The sequence below is a fragment of the Sminthopsis crassicaudata genome, chromosome 6, assembly GCF_048593235.1.
Source record: "Sminthopsis crassicaudata isolate SCR6 chromosome 6, ASM4859323v1, whole genome shotgun sequence".
Classification (NCBI taxonomy): domain Eukaryota; kingdom Metazoa; phylum Chordata; class Mammalia; order Dasyuromorphia; family Dasyuridae; genus Sminthopsis; species Sminthopsis crassicaudata.
The window spans coordinates 49,999,426-50,018,074 of NC_133622.1; the positions used below are offsets into that span (position 1 = coordinate 49,999,426).

Genomic DNA, 18,649 nt, shown 5'->3' on the forward strand with positions numbered 1-18,649 from the left:
ATGAAAAGCCTTATAATGGCAACCATAACAGTTTATTCTAGGACTAGGAGCTTAGATTCTAGGTTTCTTTTTGTTTTGAGTTTTTTTTTTTTTTTTTTATTTCTCCTCTGTAACAGTTACCTTTAGGTTCTTTTGCTTCCTATTTTTTCCTGTCACATTTGTTTTCTAGAGTCTAAGACAAAGGTCACCCTAAAGTGCTTTTCAGATCTTCATAGAGGAGGCAATTCCAACACAGTAGTAAAATAATTTATTCTACTTTAAATTAAATCAGTCCAATATGTCTATGTTGGTCTTGCCTCAAGTTTCAGTATATGGGGTTGGATGTGGCTATCATCTGGCAATTTTGACTTGTTTTATAAAATTTAGACAATAAGTAAATCGTTTTCATCATCTAGCTTTTACATAGAACATTAAGGTTTGCAAAGTGATTTACAAATCTTTTCTCATTTTGTCCTGAAAACAATCCTCTGAGATACCCAATTTTACAAATAGGAACTGAGGTAGATAGAGAATTAAGTGATATGACAGTCTTGCAAAAATATCAAGAAAGCTATTATATACCATTAAGATTTCTCTTTTCTAGACTAAATTTTCCTCTATTTCTTCCAATGGAATTGTCATAAGTCCTCCAAAATCCTATCACCACCTCCTAGATAATATTTATCATAAATTAATCTGTGAAAATTGGACTCAGCATTCTATATAGTACATGATCTGGACAGAAGTGAGTGGGATGATTATATCTTTTATCTCAAATACTTCCTAGTTTTATTGCAGTGAAATATCATATCAATCTTTTTGTCTCTTATTGATCTATTGACACGTATTCAACTATCATCCTGTAAAAGCAATCAGGTTTTTTATGATATCATTCTTGTCTCTCTCATTTTATCTTCATGAAGTTGATTTTTACAGATTTACAGATTTTACATTGTCGTTTTCAAATTTATTTTGCTTGGGTTTGTTTTGTTTTCTGAGATTATAGAGATATTATTGGTTGCTGATTCAATCATTTTTGTTATTTTCCCATGAATTGACCTAAGAGGAAAAAAAAAAAAATCTCTGCTTCCTTATTCTGTCTGTCATTAAATTTAACACTACATGCTATAAACATGTGAGTAAGCTTTAATTGGGCTTTCTTTTCCCCAACATGCTTATTTTTCTGTACAAGGATTTATATAAAAATTAGAGTGCTTTGCTAAGGAGGGAAGACACTTTCTGAAAGAGAAAATGTGTGTGTATGTGTGAGTGTGTGTGTGTGTGTGTGTGTGTATGTGTGTCTGTGTCTGTGTAACTGGGTGGGTGGGTATTGGTGTGTGGGTATTTGTGGTTCTAACCAAAAAACATATAAACTGGATAAAAAGATAGAAGGAAAAAAGATTTATCTTTCATTCTCTCCACTGCCCTCGCCCCAATGACAAAACAGATATGAGAAAAATAAATATGTATATGTATATATAAGCACACACATACATACATATGCATATGTATATATTTGCATATAAAGATATAGATTTCATATATAGATACATGCAAATACACATGTGTATATGTATGTATATGTGTATGTATCTATATCTATATCTCTCTATATATATATGATGCTTAATAAGTAATTTTTAAAAAATGTAAACTGATTGAATTCCTCCCCTCTCACTTTACCCTCACCTCGATTTCCATCTCTTCTTACAGAGAGCTAGTATTCATCTTATAAGATTTGAGGCTTTGAACTCTTACTATTTTACTTTGTGCCAATATCAAGTTGAAGCTGCTTAGTATAGATGTATGTTCCATTGAATTAAACAATTTCATCAGGTTCCTTGTGTATTTTTTTCTCAATTCCCCAAAATGGGTACAAGCAAGCTGTGATTATTTTCTTAATCATATGTTTGCTACCACCAATTGAGGTCACTATGTTCATTATTATCAATTAGCCAGTAAACATTTTTAAACCTTTAATATATATCAGGCTCTGTTCTAATTGCTAGGATTTTAAAGGAAGGCAAAAATACATGTCTTGCCTTCAAAGAGCTCACATCTGAATGAAGAAAAGATCATATAAATAGACACACACACAAGATATAAACAAAATCTATAGAAGATAATGTCAGAGAGAGGAGAATTTCTTGGTGAGAATTAGAGGGCCATAGAAAGGCCTCCAGCAGAAAACACAATTTAAGCTGAGTCTTGAAAAAATGCAGCAGAAAAGATGAAAGGGCAGAACGATGCAGACATAGGTAATATGCAGTGCAAAATCATAGTTTGGAAATGGACAGTTATTTATGAGGATCATCAACTAAAAGAAAGGATAGGAAGAGGTTTAGGTTATTTTTTTAAAAGTTAAATGCCAGACAGATTTCTCATTTGAAAATAAACATGATAAGAAGTCACTGAAATTTATTGACTAGGGAAGTGATGTGGTCAGATCTAAACTTTAGGAGGGAAAATTAATTTGGTAGCTGAAAAAAGTATGGTTTGAAGTTGGGGAGAGATAAGATAAGGAAAATAATTAGAAGAAAGATGTAATTAATTGTTCCGAAAGCTGAGAATGTATGTACAGATAATATACAAACAATATTTTGAAGATAGAAACAAAGAATTGACAAAAAAATTGAAATGTTGAGTGAGTTCAAGTGAAGAATCAGTCTAGGTGACCAGGAACATGGTATTTGAAGGAAGGAGAGAGGAACAAATCTCATATTTCAGACATATTGATTTTTTGATATCTGCAGTATAATCAGTTCTGGGTACCCAAAAGGCAACATTTGGTAATGTTGGATTGGATTTAAGGAAAGGCATTAGAATTTTCATTCATAAATGTCGTAATCATCTGTGTATTGTATGTCTGTGTTGAACTCATGACAACTGACAAGTTCATGAAGGGCAAAAGGAAAGAGAAGAGAAATTATGGCAGAACCTTAGAAGTCACACATCATTAGGGATCATGATTTAAATGATAATTAGCAAAGGATTGAGAATCAGTGTTAAGACAGATTCAAGGAAAACCATGCAAGATCAACATCATGAAAATCTAGGGAGGAGAAATGATCTAGTAGATGATGGACAATATGGAAAGTGGAATTAAGAAAAGACAGCATGGGAGAGAGAAGGGAAAATTAAATTAATCATAGTCTACATGAATCTAAATATATTCTCCAAAAGGGCTAACTTCTGAAATTTATTTTAATGAAATAAATAGACCAATGATAATATAGAATTGGCAAATACAAGAGAAACTCTCAGGTAATTTAAAAAATGTATTCTTTAAAAAAGCCATCTAAAAGAGAGTGTCATGAATTGAGTTTAGCTTATCAAATCCCTGCTACCTTTTTAGATATATAGAAGCTAGAAAATATCCAGCTGGAATAAGTCCACACATATCTAAACCTGGTGTGGTTTACATCTGTGAAGTATATGCTGAGAAATGCAGAACAATTTTTCCACTTCTTAGAAGCCAATTTGATCTGACTTCTCTATAACATTTTTGCTGTGTGTGTATGTGTATGCGTGTGTATGTGAAAGAGAGAAAGACAGACAGACAGACACAAAGACAGAGAGACAGAGAGAAACAGAGGAAGAGAAACAGAGAGAGAAACAAAGAGAGAAAGAGAGAGGAAAAAAAAGAGAGAGAAAGGGAAGGAAAAAAGGAGGAAAGGAGGGAGGAAAGGGGAAAGCGGTAGAGAGAATATAAAGATCTTAGAAGACTAATGCTGTCCTAATGGCTCCCAAATTGCAATCAGTACAAATGCACCAGGTCAATTCCCTAAGTTAGACTGTCTACTTTCTTGGATTCACTTAACATGGTCTCAATTTTGAAAAATTCAGTGCCTTGCTTCCCTTTTCCTTGATGTCACATTGAATACCCAAGAGTAAGTGTTTAGTTTAAACCATCTGCTCTGTTATTGCTCTAAGGGAAAAGAAATCTATCTTTTCTTTCGTTTTAATACTGTTTTAAGATTAACATTTCTGTAAAAGTTAGCAGATATATGTAAATCAAATGGTGACATTTTAACTGTTGATAGGATAAGGTGAATTTTAGTATGAACATATATTTCCCCCAGATTTTAGGAGTATGGGTGATGATTGCTCCAATTTGGCTATATTCTAGGAAATATGTTTTACCAGTTATCATTTTATCAACAGCTATAATAGAACTTCAAAAACCCAACTTTCACAGCATGAGTTCCTAGCTAAGATGTGCCAACTGTTTTGGATAGGGCCCCACTCAGTCCAGTCAGTCACCAGTTTAGGTTTAATACTAGGGTAAAACAATACACTCATAGATAATTCAGTAGTTAGCAAAATGAGATTTTGTAGACATAGTATAGAGATAATCACTGAGAATTCCTTGAGTTGATTCAGCTGATTAAAGCTCTCATTCTGATTCACCATCCAAGAATCTGAGAGCCCCCCTACAGTTTCTCACAGATTTTTTGAACTCAAACAATAATGAAATGAATCAATAGTTTGAATCCTTATTCTCTTCAACCAACAAAATACCAAGAAAAAGTCTTAATATATTTTAGGGGGAAAAATAAGCTAACCTGCATAACTGGGGGTTGGGGAGCCTATCCTACTACAGTCTTTATTACCTCTGGACCTCTAGAAGATGTATAGCCACTTTCATAATCAGCAAGCTTCAACTTCAACTTTTAGTTAATGAAATCAGGGAATTTGGTAACTGTGAGAATAGTGTATTGGACCCATGACTCAGGGTGACCCAAACTTAAAGCATTGATAGTTACTTCTTATGTGGTCTTAGAATAATTTTCAATCTTTCAGTGCCACAGTTTCCTTATTTGTAAAAGGGAAGATAAAAATAATATCTATTGTAAGATTTTTTTTTGAAGATCAAGTAAAGAAATTCTAGTTTTTTAACTAACATTAAACAAATAAATACTACACATAATTATTATTATTATATTTATGACAGTATTTTAAATAAAGTTAAATTAATAGCACTCCCTTCTTAGAGTTAAAATAATTCAATGACTATATACCATTCTGTGGTAAGATGTAAAAGGAAGGAAATAATCCATGCTACTATATCATTAAAAATTTTCTGGATTCCAACTATTTGTTGCAATAAGAGCAATTAACATTAAATTTTCCTGAATAATTCTAGCAAAAATAATCTAATCTCCTAATATTCAGTCATGAGGAAGAGCAGCATCTGCTTGGCAAAGAGAATGAAAAAAAAATAGTTTAACTCAATTCATCTCTGAGCCTGTGCTGTCTTCTTGTAATTTGTGCCAGTGGACACAGGCAATATTTCCTTCCTTTCTAAATTATGAAAGTCCTTTCCAGTTCAAGAGTTCAAACCTCAGTATCGCTGTGCCCACCCAGGGCTGTCCATGAATAGACTGTGACCAATCACATGGCACCACAGAGAAGATGTCAGTATTACTTATTTTGATTTCCAAGGGGCAGGAATCCAATAACAGAAAGAGAATTAGAAAATAGGCATTTGGTTTTATTCTCTTTAATATTGTGCTCTGACCTTCATGATTGTAGCATTGAGCATAGGTGCAGAATTTTCCACTATAACTATTAAATATTATGCCATACCTTGCAGGCATTTGAAAGACTGTGTTTTAATACACCAGCTATATGACAAAGAAGGGTTTTTTCTTTTATGTTTGAAGAAAATTTGTACATGCTATAATCCAGTGTATTTATGGATTTTTTGAGTTTAATTATCATCAATGATCTGCTTTCTTAAATATATGAATTTCAAAGCATGTTTTGTATAGTTATATCATTTTGAAAAACACTCAGAAAATGAATATAAATTTCAGTCACTAATAATAATAATTAATAATAAGAATACATTAGGGCTTGTCTACCTGGCATTCTATTCAGGAATAACTACATAGACATCCATTATATACATAAGATTTTTTTGCCTTCTAAAATTGATATTTATCTCAGTCTATGAAAGTAGATTTTAGCTGGCAATTAGGTTACATTAAATGCATCATCCTAAACTTAGCTTTTGATCCTTATAGGGCATTTGATTACAAGCATTCATTAAGCTTTCAAATGCTTTGCTGTTTTTAATTCACCTAAAGTTATTTGGCTACATCATTTTTCCTATGTCAATAAGATAGGTAAGTATTTCCAGTTTCCAAAGTATTGGCAATTTGGGACAAACTGATGGAGTATCAAGAAGTGAATACAAACTTCATCCAGCATATATTTAACTCGATTGTCCAAATTTTGGAAAAAAAAAAAAAAAAAGAATAGATAATATTGGACTATATATTCATTGTGATTTTAGAATTTAATCCATATAATATATCTGGGTAGCTCCATTATTCATGCAAATATATGTATATTTGTTTGGAAACATTCTTATGGCAGATTAGATTTGTTGATTTTTTTAAAATTCAGACTATTAGTTTATTATACAGAAACAATATTAAGAGCTAATAATGGAATAATGTCTGTTTAAAAAAAAAAGAGTTTCATTTATTTAGATTAAAAATAGTTCAGGCTTTATAATTCTTTAGTTTCAGTGCCTTTATAAAGAGTGTGTGCATGTGTGTGTGTGTGTGTGTGTGTGTGTGTGTGTGTGTGTGTGTGTGTGTAAAGAATAACATGGTTTATGATAATCATTGGATTATAGATGACATGACTAAATCTCAATTCTGCTACAAACTAATTGTGTGATATTGGGCAAATTATTTAATCATTGAGTGTTCTAGACAACTCTCTAAGTATATCAGTGGCTGAGAAGATGTTAATTTATAGTCAGGGTGTTTTTTTTGTTTTTTTTGTTTTTTTTTTATCTAATAGTCCACTATGCCAATGAAATGACAAGTTCACTCTTTATCACAAGTCAATTAAAAAAAAAATGTCTTTACAATATTTGCAGCAAATAAGTAAATAAACTTTTTTATTTTAGGGTGAAAGTTCAGGAGGTTGGTCTATCTTATAGGAAGAAGAAAAAGATAGAGGAAGAAAGAAAAAAGAAGCAAGAAGAAAAAAGAGGAGGAAGAGAAGGAAGAAGAGGAGGAGGAGGAAATAAAAAGAAAGAAGGAAAAAATAGAGAAAGAAAACAAGAAATAGGAGAAAGTGATAAGAAAAAGGAGAATTAGCAGCAGCAATAGCAAGTAGTAGTAAATAGTAGTAGTAGTGGTAGTGGTGGTGGTGGTGGTAGTAGTAGTAGTAGTAGTAGTAGTAGTAGTAGTAGTAGTAATAGTAATAGTAGGTAGTAGTAGTAGTGGTGATGGTGGTGGTGGTAGTAGTAGTAGTAGTAGTAGTAGTAGTAGTAGTAGTAGTTTAGTAATAGTATATTCCATAAAATATTGCTCTTTGTATTGGAAATGGCAACATAATACAAGCTGGATGATTTTGACATTGATATTTCTGTCACCTTATATTGTAGTATTATAATTTCATTTTGTGATAACCAAATAGAAGCCATCCTTCAGAGAAGGGAGAAAATTGTTATGTAGTGGAACTGGGGAGGGAAGTTAAATTCCTATTGTAATAATGTTTTTTAGTGAATTGCAAAAAAAAGGGCAAAGGGGGAAAAAAGAATACAACACTGACATTGTCTAAATGAATGACAACAGAAGGTAGGAAGTTGTTTTAAATTTCTGTCCTGAATTCAGTCTAAATCTGTTCACGTACAAAACTGGTTCCTTGATTGAGTTGTTTCATTAAGTATATAAAATGAGACAAGTGAAACACTTGGGAAACCAGTGAGATTTAGAAGCAAAGAGTGAATTCAAAGAGATGATTTGAAGGTTATGTGGCAAAATGCTCAGTTTCTCCAACTAATTAGGGCTGCTGGGACTATGGGTAATGTTAGTTTCTAGGTCATAGTGAGTTTAGAGGCTTTTTTAAGCATTGGAAAAATAAAGTTTGGCTTAACTATTTTGCAACACATTTTTTTTTTCCCTCCCTCCCCTCCTTTGCCCCAACAATCAGTCTATCAATCTTCATTGATTAAGTCCTTTGTTTTGTTTTGTTTTGTTTTGTTTTACAAATTACCAGTGAGTAGAAAATGAGTGTGACTAGTTTTTTTTTTTTTTAATTCCCAGTCCTAATTCCTCCTCTTAAGCCCCTTTAAATAAATTCTTTTATTATTAAAATGCAAGTCTGTGATATACAAGGACTGTTTCTGTCACAAACTGACTATTATTCAGAGGCACTTGATAAAATGCAAATAATCCCAGAAAAAGAGAAATCCAGGATTTCATTGCCTAATAATTTTACACCCAGAGGTAATGGTAGATAGCTCATAGCCAATCTGCTCTGGTTTCTGATTATTGCAGTACTCTACAATTTTTTCATTTGAAATCACAAGTGAATTGATTAAATTATCTGAGTGGGTATACATGCTGCCAATCAGTAAATCCACTGAAAGTCCACAAATCTTTCTCTCTTTATTGGTTCTCTCTTTTTTTTTTTTTTTTTTTCAAAATTAAAAGGAAATAAGATTACAGACATGTTTTCTTGATTAATTTTTGGAGAAGGAGAGTGGAGTGTGGTGGAAAAAGATGCATGTATAATATGATCTTTTCCTTGATACTTTACAATCTCTCAAATTCAGTTTGAGGAATACACATTCTACTGAAATAATAGAAAGATTCTTTCTTTTAAATATTGACCAACCTGGAATATGAGAAACCAATAATGTCTTTACTTTGTCAAATTAGTTTGTGATTATTCCTCCTTTATTTACTTATTTTTTGAGATGTACAAATTAAGTCAATCCAACAATAGACAATTATTAAACATATCACATCTAAATTCTTCAAGGAAAGGTACTTTGGGGAACTAATCTGATGACTAATTTTGAGGTTAGCTTTTTTCCTGATTCATTGAACTGATTGAGGATCATTCCTTTGTGTTGTTGCTATTTATGTGGTGCTTGGAAAACATTTTAGATATGATTGTGTATTTCCAGCCAGCAAGGAACTGCTTGCTCTTTGGATGGCCATTGCTGAGTTCTCAAGCTAGCACTGGAGAAAAAAAAAATATATATATATAATAATAATAAAAGGTGTTTTGTTTTGTTTTGCTTGAAAACTATATTCTAACTTAAGATATCTAGAAAATTTAAAACTTGGTATGTATTAAATTCGTATTTTTAAATTAGGATCTTTTAATATTCATAGGATAATTGACCAAAAAAAAGTTATTTGATCCCTAGAGAATGAAACATGTATTTCCAGAGTCTTTTCTTAACCTCTCTTTAAATCATATTAATTAAGAATACAAGAGACATCTTTCCAAGTTCCTAGTTTATTAAATCATACTAGCAAAAGGCATCAATTATAATGCTATGTTTTAGTAATTCTTTGTTTATCTTGTTTTAGAAGTATCTATTACACTTCATTAAATATTAATTTACTTTATAAAAAACTCATTTTAACAGTATATTTATAGAACCACAATGAAACTTTAATTTAGACATTAAATACATATTTTAAAAATGCATTGCATTCTGTATTTACCATTGAAAAATGTATTCAACAGAGATTTGGAGCATGTCAGTATTTATACTTCCTGATGAAAGTTTAATAAACAATTTCAATCATTTATAACCATTGACACCTTTTAAATTTGAAAAAAAAATATTTAAAATATTAGTGTTTTGCATTAAGGAAAAGTTTTACACAAACACAGCCATACAAGGAAGAAACAAGGAATGCTTCATATGTATATATGTTCATATATACATGTGTAGGTATATGTAATACATATGTGCATGTATATATGTGTGTATCTCCTATTCGTTTTTTCATCTTCTAATTGAATGTATTCTGGTGTTAACCTTGGTTATTTAACAACCATGTGGGCTAATTACCATGAGTCAAAACAGAAAAAAAATGTGAGAGTCAAAACTTAAAACTCTGAATTCACACCAGACCAAATTCAGTGAAAATAGATTTTTTGGAAGATCTTCTGGATCCCTGCTCTGTTAAGAGAAAGAAGAAAGAAGGCAGAAGAGGAGGAGAAGAAGAAGAAAGAAGCTGCTGCTGTCTGGAGTGATTAAATAGCTTAAAAGAGAATATATTAAAATTATGTAAGTAACATTGGATATCTTGAAAATTAGAAAAAGAGTAAGAAAAAAGTTTAACTGAACAAGATAGTAAGAAATTTTAGAAGAAAAACAGGAAGGAAAAAATACATAAAAAGTAATGAACTAGAAAACAAAACTAGAAACCATTTTAAAATAATTTATAAACTATTTATAAATGATTAAAAAACATCCTGAACACTATATTAAAAAAAAGAAAATGTGAAAAATTTTCAGATCTATTCGAAACAGAAGGCAAAGTGGAATGAAAGAATCCATTTATAACTTCTTCAAAAAAGAAATAAGAAAGTTAGGGGGTAAAATCTTCCTTGAAGCATTTTATATAGTCAAGGTAAAGTTCTGGTTGGATTAGAACATCCCCATAAACTTATTGTTACTACTGCTTGATACATTTATCTTTTTGAGAAATTAAATCATAAAGAATGTAGATGATTTTGTTTTGGCCTAGATTTCTGATTTTATCAATTTGGGGAGCTTTCTTTATAGAAATATCCTTTATCAATAAAAATTGGCAATTAATTTGCCATTTTATTCTCTAGTAGTTTCCTGGGATCTAGTGGTGAAATAATTTGTCCACATCACAAAACCAATGAGTCAGATGTCATTTGAACCAAAACATTCCTGATCAAATGTCAGCCCCCTAAGTACCACACTGCTTCCTAAGGTAGGGATTGGTGACAACTAAGTCCATCAGTGAAAAGTTTCCAGAACTTGAGATATAATCCCCCCTCCCAAAGATGTGATTAGAAAAGTCACTTCTACTCCCTCACTTAAACCAAAACATTCCTGATCAAATGTCAGCCCCCACACTGCTTCCTAAGGTAGGGATTGGTGACAACTAAGTCCATCAGTGAAAAGTTTCCAGAACTTGAGATATAATCCCCCCTCCCAAAGATGTGATTAGAAAAGTCACTTCTACTCCCTCATGTTCTAATTTCCTTTTGCATGCTCCATGGGGATAATCTTTCTCTCTCTCTCTACTAAACTTAAAAGGACAGTATATGGATTAATTACTTAAGGCATTGGATATATGATTCATTTTGACTAGACAATACCCTATCTTTCTTCCAAAGCTGTCTAATACTGAATTGTCTAGAGAAGTCTGCAAAATAATTTTCAATCCATGAAAATAAAATAATTGTCCATTATTACCAATGTAAGTTTGATCTGCTCTACAACTTGAAGTCTTAGAGATGTTCCCGGAATATTTAGAGAATTTCCCAGAATCATGAGTCTAACATGATTCAGGAGTGAAACTTGATCAGCTCAGAGACTAGCTATCTATCTACTATGCTGCATACTCTCTTACACATCTTTTATATGGATTTCAGAACCAGAAAGTTCTGGTTTCAAATCCTCCCCAAACCTCCCTGATACATATAGGCTGTGTGATCTTAAACAAGTAAGTTATTCTCTTGTTGCTTTAGATAGATCTCTAGGGCTGATGGAAAAAGGAATATTTCAAACAGTAGAGTTTTAGAATGTATTCGAGGAAATGAAGCACAACCTTTAGGCATAACTGGGATGAAAAAATAATTAGGGAACATCTGGTAGTCCAATTTGGCTGAACCACAGTGGTGAGACCAGTGCCGTAAGACTACAAAGCTGGTTGGAATCATTCACTGGAAGTCTTTTAATGTCAGGTTAAGGAGTTTGTATTTTATTTTATGGGTCATAGAGAATGAGTTACAGTTTTTGAGCAAGTGAGTGACAAGACCAGACCTGTTAATTAGGAAAATTATTTTTAACAAGGAAAGATTGCATTTTTTGTGAATTTCTTCTAATCTGTAGCTCAAATACTCATTTCAAAATCCCCGTGTTCTGTTCTCTTGTACTCTGATTTCTAATGTTTCCCTTTATGAAGGTCAAACCCTCTAAACATGCTTTTAATTCTATTTATTCCCATCTCTTTTTGGAGTTTGTCCCCTAAATTATCTGCTTTCTCTCTCCTTTAATGCTCTCCTCTTTAATATTTCTCTATCACTACTCCTTTTTTGCTATCTAAAAACATGCTCATCTCTCTCATAACTCAAAAAAAGTTCTTCTTTTCTTTGTCATCCTTCAAACTATTATCCTAAAGTGTAATGTCCTGGCTAGCTTTCTGGAGGTCTCAGACCAGCCTTGGATTCAGCAGAATCCAAAATCTTTATTATCTCCTTCATAATCTGTCTCCTTCCCCTGGGGCTAGGTTAGCTTTCTGGAAATCCTCCACAATGAACCTTGGTTTCAGTGGAGGAAATGCAGGAGGCAGGAGAGCCACCAGCAGGAGGCTGATCAAAGATGGAATCTCCTTGGCTGACTTTGTCCTCAGTTTAAACATTCTATTATATTTACATCAAATGTAGAACTATTACATCACCATGCTAAGTACTAAGTATAAGTAAACTAGATAACCATTGTCTTATCAATTCCACTGAGTTAACACCTTGTTGTAAGAATTCTTGTTTCAAGTACATTATTCCAGAATTCTGGCCCATTACACTAAAGTATTGCCAACTTTCAGTGGAAAACACTAGAAAAACAAATCCCACAACTTTCCGTACTTGTTGCTTCTACTTCTTTACTTTTCATTCACTTTTCTAACTTTTGTAATATGGTTTGAAAATCCAAATTTAAACATCAATTACTTTCTACAGAATTGCCAATGTTTTCTTAATTTCTCAATCCAATGAATTACATCTTTTAGTCCTTGTTTCTCTTCTTTGGAGTTTTCAAGACTTTGAATTCCCTTTCTTCTAGTGTATATAAATTGTTCTCTTTGTTCCTTATGCTTATCTTTCTGACCATTTACAATTGTTATTTTCTGCATTATTATCTGTTTCAGCTTCCTAAATATGGATGTTTCCTAAGCCCTTGTTCTTTTTCTTACATCTTTCTATACCATTTCCCTTAATGATTTCATTTATAAACATAGGTTCATCTCTTAGCAAATAACTGTCAATCTATGAAGTTAGCCACATTTTCTCTCCTGATCTCCAGTCCTCTATTAGTTGATTATTCTATGTCTTCAAATGGATCCCTTCACATATGGACTGAGAATGTTCCCAGTTTCTAGTTTCTTACCTTTTTAACCATTGTAACACATCCCTTCCACAGAAAGCTTCCTAAATTACATCTCTACATTTCAGTGCTCAAGATTCTTAAGTAGCTTCCTATTACCTTTAAATATACTACAAACTCTTCATTTTGGCATTTGAGTTCTCATGATATGACAAAGCTTTCTATTCTTGCTGCATATTATACTTTTTACATAGTCCATATTTCATTTATATCAGCCAAATTGTTGTATCTCCTGCTTCTATTCTTTTTCCAGTGACTCCAGTGCTGCAATATGCTCCCTCCCTTAACTTGATACTCTATAATTCTGTGACAAGAAATTCAATAAAGGTACATTGAGATAGTTACACTGAACATAATCAGTTTATTAAAAGTGATGTATATAACTGTTAACAAAGTAGGTCAGTACCACCAGTAACCCCAATGAGCTCTGGGCCTTCTTTATTGACATGAATGAAGGGAGGGAGTCTGCATAATTTGGGAACACTACAATTGGCTACAAAGGGAAAAGTGGGTTGGCATTCAGATGTGGCTAATCATGCCTGTCTCTGACAATTAAGGAATGCTAATTGTTTTATGGGACTCATCTGCCTTGTAATCTTGGCTAAGCGACCAGAGCCACCAGGTTAGTTATCCCCTTGAGGGAAATCAAACCTTCTCTAATTGAACAAGGATATGAAAGGAAAGTCAATTTGTCTTTGGGGGATTGGCAGAAAACAAGCAGATGCCCCAGGGGCTAACTGTATGAGTAATAACAACATTCCCTTTCAACTACACCAAAACCAGCTTGGAGAGACAACTGCATTCTTAAATTTAACTTCAGTTCTCAGAAATGTGTTTTGACAAAGTGGAGGATAAAATCAGTTGCATTGTGAAATGAATATGAAAATTAGACATGATATCAGTTTTTATCTTTTCACAATACTTTGCTTTCATCTTCATGTTATGTGGCCAAAGTATTTAAGTTTCAGGTTCAGTATTTAACTTTCTAGCAAACAGTCCAAATTAAATCCTTTAAGGATTGACTAATTTGATCCCCTTGTTATCCAGGGATCTCTTACAGACTTTTAAATGTTTACTCCAGCACCACAATTCAAAAGTGCTGTGACACTCAACTTTTTTTATTCTACATTTACATTCTCTTTAAAAAAAGAATTTTACTGTTGCTTCCAATCTTGACATTCTAGATTTCTCCACCTCCTCCACAGTGGTCTTCCCATTATGCAAGATGCTACTTTTGTCTCCCAAGCTCCTCAATTCATCTCCTATGTATTTGTTGTATTTCTCATTAAAGTATATACTCCTGGAGAATAAACCCTGCCTTTCTTGGATTAATATTCCCAGTGCTTAAAAAACTATTATGTTAATATGTGCTATTTCTCTCTGTCTCTGTTTCTGTCTATCTCTCCTCATCTATGTACCCATTCTATTGGACACACATGTGCACATGTAAACACATATAAATATATACATTATATATATGTGTGTGTATATATGTATATACACACACACACACACACACACATATATATATATATATATATATATATATATATGTATGTATATATGAAATGAAGATTCTGTGAGCAATACCCACTTTTTTTTTTTTTAATTTCTTTCTTTACAGGAAGCACTTATAATTCTCCTTACCTGTGGTTGGTCCTGAAGAGCTTTATAGTAGCAAGATCACACAGAACCTAGGAAATATAAGAGGGGTAAAATAATAATACATCAACAAACATCTAGAGATTTACAAAGAGAAAGATCACAAGTCCTAAAGCAGTAAGAACAAGGGAAGGAATTAACAGAATGTGAACACCAAGAGATTGAATTGGAACTGTTTTGTAAGGCTGTAGTATATAAATAATATCATATTGCTTGCCATATCATTGGGAAGGAGAGAGAATTTGGAATTCAAAATTTTGTTTTCATGTGTGATTAGAAAAATATTTTAAAAATCACTTAAGAAATTAAGACATTATCAAGAGGTTATTTTCTCTACATCTTTTATAAGAAATTAGGGAAATTCAGCCATTGGAGAAAAAAGTCAATGTCAGAAAAACAAATTACTAACTTCAATTTGAGAGTCTGTCTTTGGAGACTCACAGAGATTGTCATTGATTTCTTTGGGAATCATATGAATACCAAGAATACCTGTTTTCTCATCTTCATTACTTTTGAGTTGGGTTTCACTTATAGCTAGGTCAAAAAGCATAATTAATAAACCTATGCCTGTGGATTTCATACAGATTAAAAAAAAAAAAAAAAAAAACTTTTCATGCTCATGGAGTGAAGCTACCTCACTGGATCAAAGTATGTGTTAGATGTTGCTTAGAAATTAAACTTATAGATTTAATAAGTTTATTAGGCATAAAAATGCTACTAATGCAGACAAGAGAGAAAAGAGTGTTAAGAAATTACTAGATGGTGAATTGGGGAAAAAAAATTAAACTTTTTGTACACTTAAATGTAGAGTTTGAGGAGCATTTTGTGAAGATTGCATTAGCCCCCTGGATACCTTAGAATCAGTTGGAGTCAGAAGAAGGAAAAGTCTTTTTGGTCATTATTCTTGGTCTTTAGGAGTAGGAGTGAATTGGATGGATACAAAATCTCTGCAATCTCTCCTCTTTGTCTCCCACCCAGAAGTGAGAATAGTGGGAAAGGCCATTTTCCAAGTATATGCTTATATAGTATTGTCCAATCGGTAATTAGCCTTAAGTGCTCAGTGGTCCAACCTCAGTGCATTAACTCAAGAGTTTCAACCCTTTACAGCATTTTAAATAACCTGATTTATATCTATTTTTCTCAAAGGAAAATATATTTAAAATAGTTACATATACCTCTTTAATGTTAAAATTTTATTTTTAAATAGCCAAATGTGACCCACAGGGACATGAAACAGGATGTAAAAGCTGTAATTGTCAATGTTCATATGGGTTATGGGTGTGAATAAAACTAAACCTAACTTGCACATTGGGTTGTTTTGAAAGTCCAAACAGAATGGAAAAACAATGTTACATAGGAGTTTTTATTTGTTTTTTGTTCTTTTATTTTGGATGCCAAATCGTTGCTTTTTGTTTCTTACATTACCGTCATTTCTGTATGGATTGTTCCAAGAACTAAAATCCCAGAACTAAAATGACACTTTTAACAAAGAAAAACAGCTAACAGTGGACATATCTGACAACATATGAATTGTTTTATCCCTATGGTAATGTAATTGTTCTTGTGTTGTTCATTCTGTCTGACTGTAACTCAATGGAGTATGGGATTTTTAGGTAAAGATATTTAAAAGTTTGTCATTTCCTTTTGCATGCATGCTGTACTTCCTGTTAATTCCAATTCATTCTCTATTCTCCAGGACCAGTCTTATTTTTTTAAATCATTTCTAGGGGCTCATCAGCCTTTTAGAATTCTATTAATTTAAGTGAAAAAAATCATTTTGTAGATTTTTTAAAATCCTGTTCTACTTATTTTACCCTTTACATCAGTGCATAAAAATCATCTTATGTTCCTGAGAATATAATCTCAATTCAGTGAAGAATTCTTTATTGTTGCTTCCCAGAATTTGGGACATTATAACTCCCCTTAATTTGAGCAGATGAATGACACAATTAGCTCAAAATCCTGTAGTATACCATAAGGATGGATATTAAGAGAAAAAACAAAGGAACCTCTATTGGGAGGCTACTGCATTAGTTCAGGCAAAAGGTAATGAGGGTTTCTATTAATTTGGTAGAAGGGAGATTCACAGACAATAGAGAAAGGCTAAGCCAAAATTCCCAGGAATTATTAAATAATAAAATGAGAACTTGGACACGGAGAGCAGGAAAATATTTAAATCATAGTTAAATCAATGAAAACTAGTGCCACAGACAGAACTATATATTCAATAGGAGGAAACATCTAGGGAAAACTACAAGTTGTGTAATAAATCTTAACTCTGACACAAAGGTAGGACATTCTATAGGCAGTTGTAGAAGATGATGTGGCTTTCAGATGAACAATTAGAGGTAAATAAATAGCTCTGAAATTCATTTACAATGAAACTGAATTCATTGGAATGAATATAACTGACAGAAAATGTATGTATAGAGAAAAGAGCTACAAATAAGACATTGAGGGTCCATATAATTTAAAGAGTGAAGAAAAATATTAGGAGATGAATAAGATAAGAGCAGTAACACTCAAAAATATTTAGAAACAAAAGAAAGAGAAAGCAATTAATACCAATATCAATAATATTTCTGTTGATACAAGAAAGAGAGGACATTGAGTAATTAAAAAGTATTAATTCTAATGATGAGAATGTCATTGGTGATATAGATTTTAAATCATCTCAGGGAAAAAAAGAAGGTGATGAGAAAGAGGAAACATAAGGTAAAAATATCCCTCTTCTTCCTTCTACCCCACAAGAAATGTGGTTCTTCTGTCTGGAAATTACTTCCAAGGCTTCTTATTCAAGCCTTCTATAATTTGACTCCAATGGTCGTTTATTTCTCCTCCCCAGAAAACTTTCTTTTACATATTGTATTTCAGGCCTGAAATAATTTACTTCTTAATCTACTTCATGCTCACATATTCAAATGTACTCCCTCCTCATGTACCTCTGTGCATTTCTGTACACAGTTCAAAGTTGTGCAAAAGGGTACACTCTCCATGTAGTAAATACTAACGGAGGGACTTCTATTCATCCTTCCTTTTCCTCCTAAGAATAAGAATCAATGAAAATGCAAAGAGTCCATATAGATTTTATTTCTCAGCTTACTGTGATCCTTATTCCGAGATCCATCTTGAGTGCTAATTCTTCTAAAGTCCTGACATCTTTATTCTAGATATCTCATTTTCTTCTTAGCACAACACAGTCTACCGAACTTCAAAATCTGTTTGCATATATATGCATAATAAATATTATATATATATATATATATATATATATACATGTATACATGCTATGTAGATTATATATACATAAAATGCATATGAAACTTCCATGTGAGATTGTAAGTAATTTAAGGACAGTAACTGTTCTTTTGTGTCCTTTAATTCCTAACCCCTAGAATTATGTCCTATGAATAATAAGCATCTATTAATTAAGCATTGAATTAGATTTGTGGCATAGTCAAGAGTATTAAATTTGGAATCAGACAGTCTGGGTCACATCCTACTTTTACTACTGACTACTTGTAAAACTTGGACAAATCTCTTAAACTAAGAGTTTTGAAGCCTTTCAGACAGCTTTTCAACTGTATAAGTGAATACACTGATCTGGGCCACAGAAATGGGAGCTAATGTGAGTCCCTGGCTACAATCTAGTCCCTTACCTATTATTCTTATTTTTTAGTTTTTTAACTTTTAATGCTGACCTACTCCAGTTTTTTGTACTCCCAAACGCATAGATTCATATACTTCAAAACCATTGTGAGATTATTGGCTTTGTACTTCATCAGTAACCAGGTTTTCATTGTGCCCATTTTCTGTGAAGGAAGAAGCTTTATTGATGTAGATTTATGCAAATATAAAGTAATTCTATAA

The 18,649-nt window shown here is 32.3% G+C and overlaps 1 long non-coding RNA gene across 1 annotated transcript in view; it reads right to left on the reverse strand.

The window, feature by feature from the left end:
- Nucleotides 1–8,686: 8,686 nt before the first annotated feature.
- The window catches only part of LOC141545715 (uncharacterized), a 118,850-nt gene continuing 108,887 nt past the window's right edge, over nt 8,687–18,649 (reverse strand). Inside the window, exons 6-7 of the long non-coding RNA XR_012483124.1 lie at nt 14,765–14,811; nt 8,687–8,975 (exon numbers count right to left, since the gene is read on the reverse strand). This is a non-coding gene — a long non-coding RNA (uncharacterized LOC141545715). The remainder of the gene's footprint in view (nt 8,976–14,764; nt 14,812–18,649) is intronic.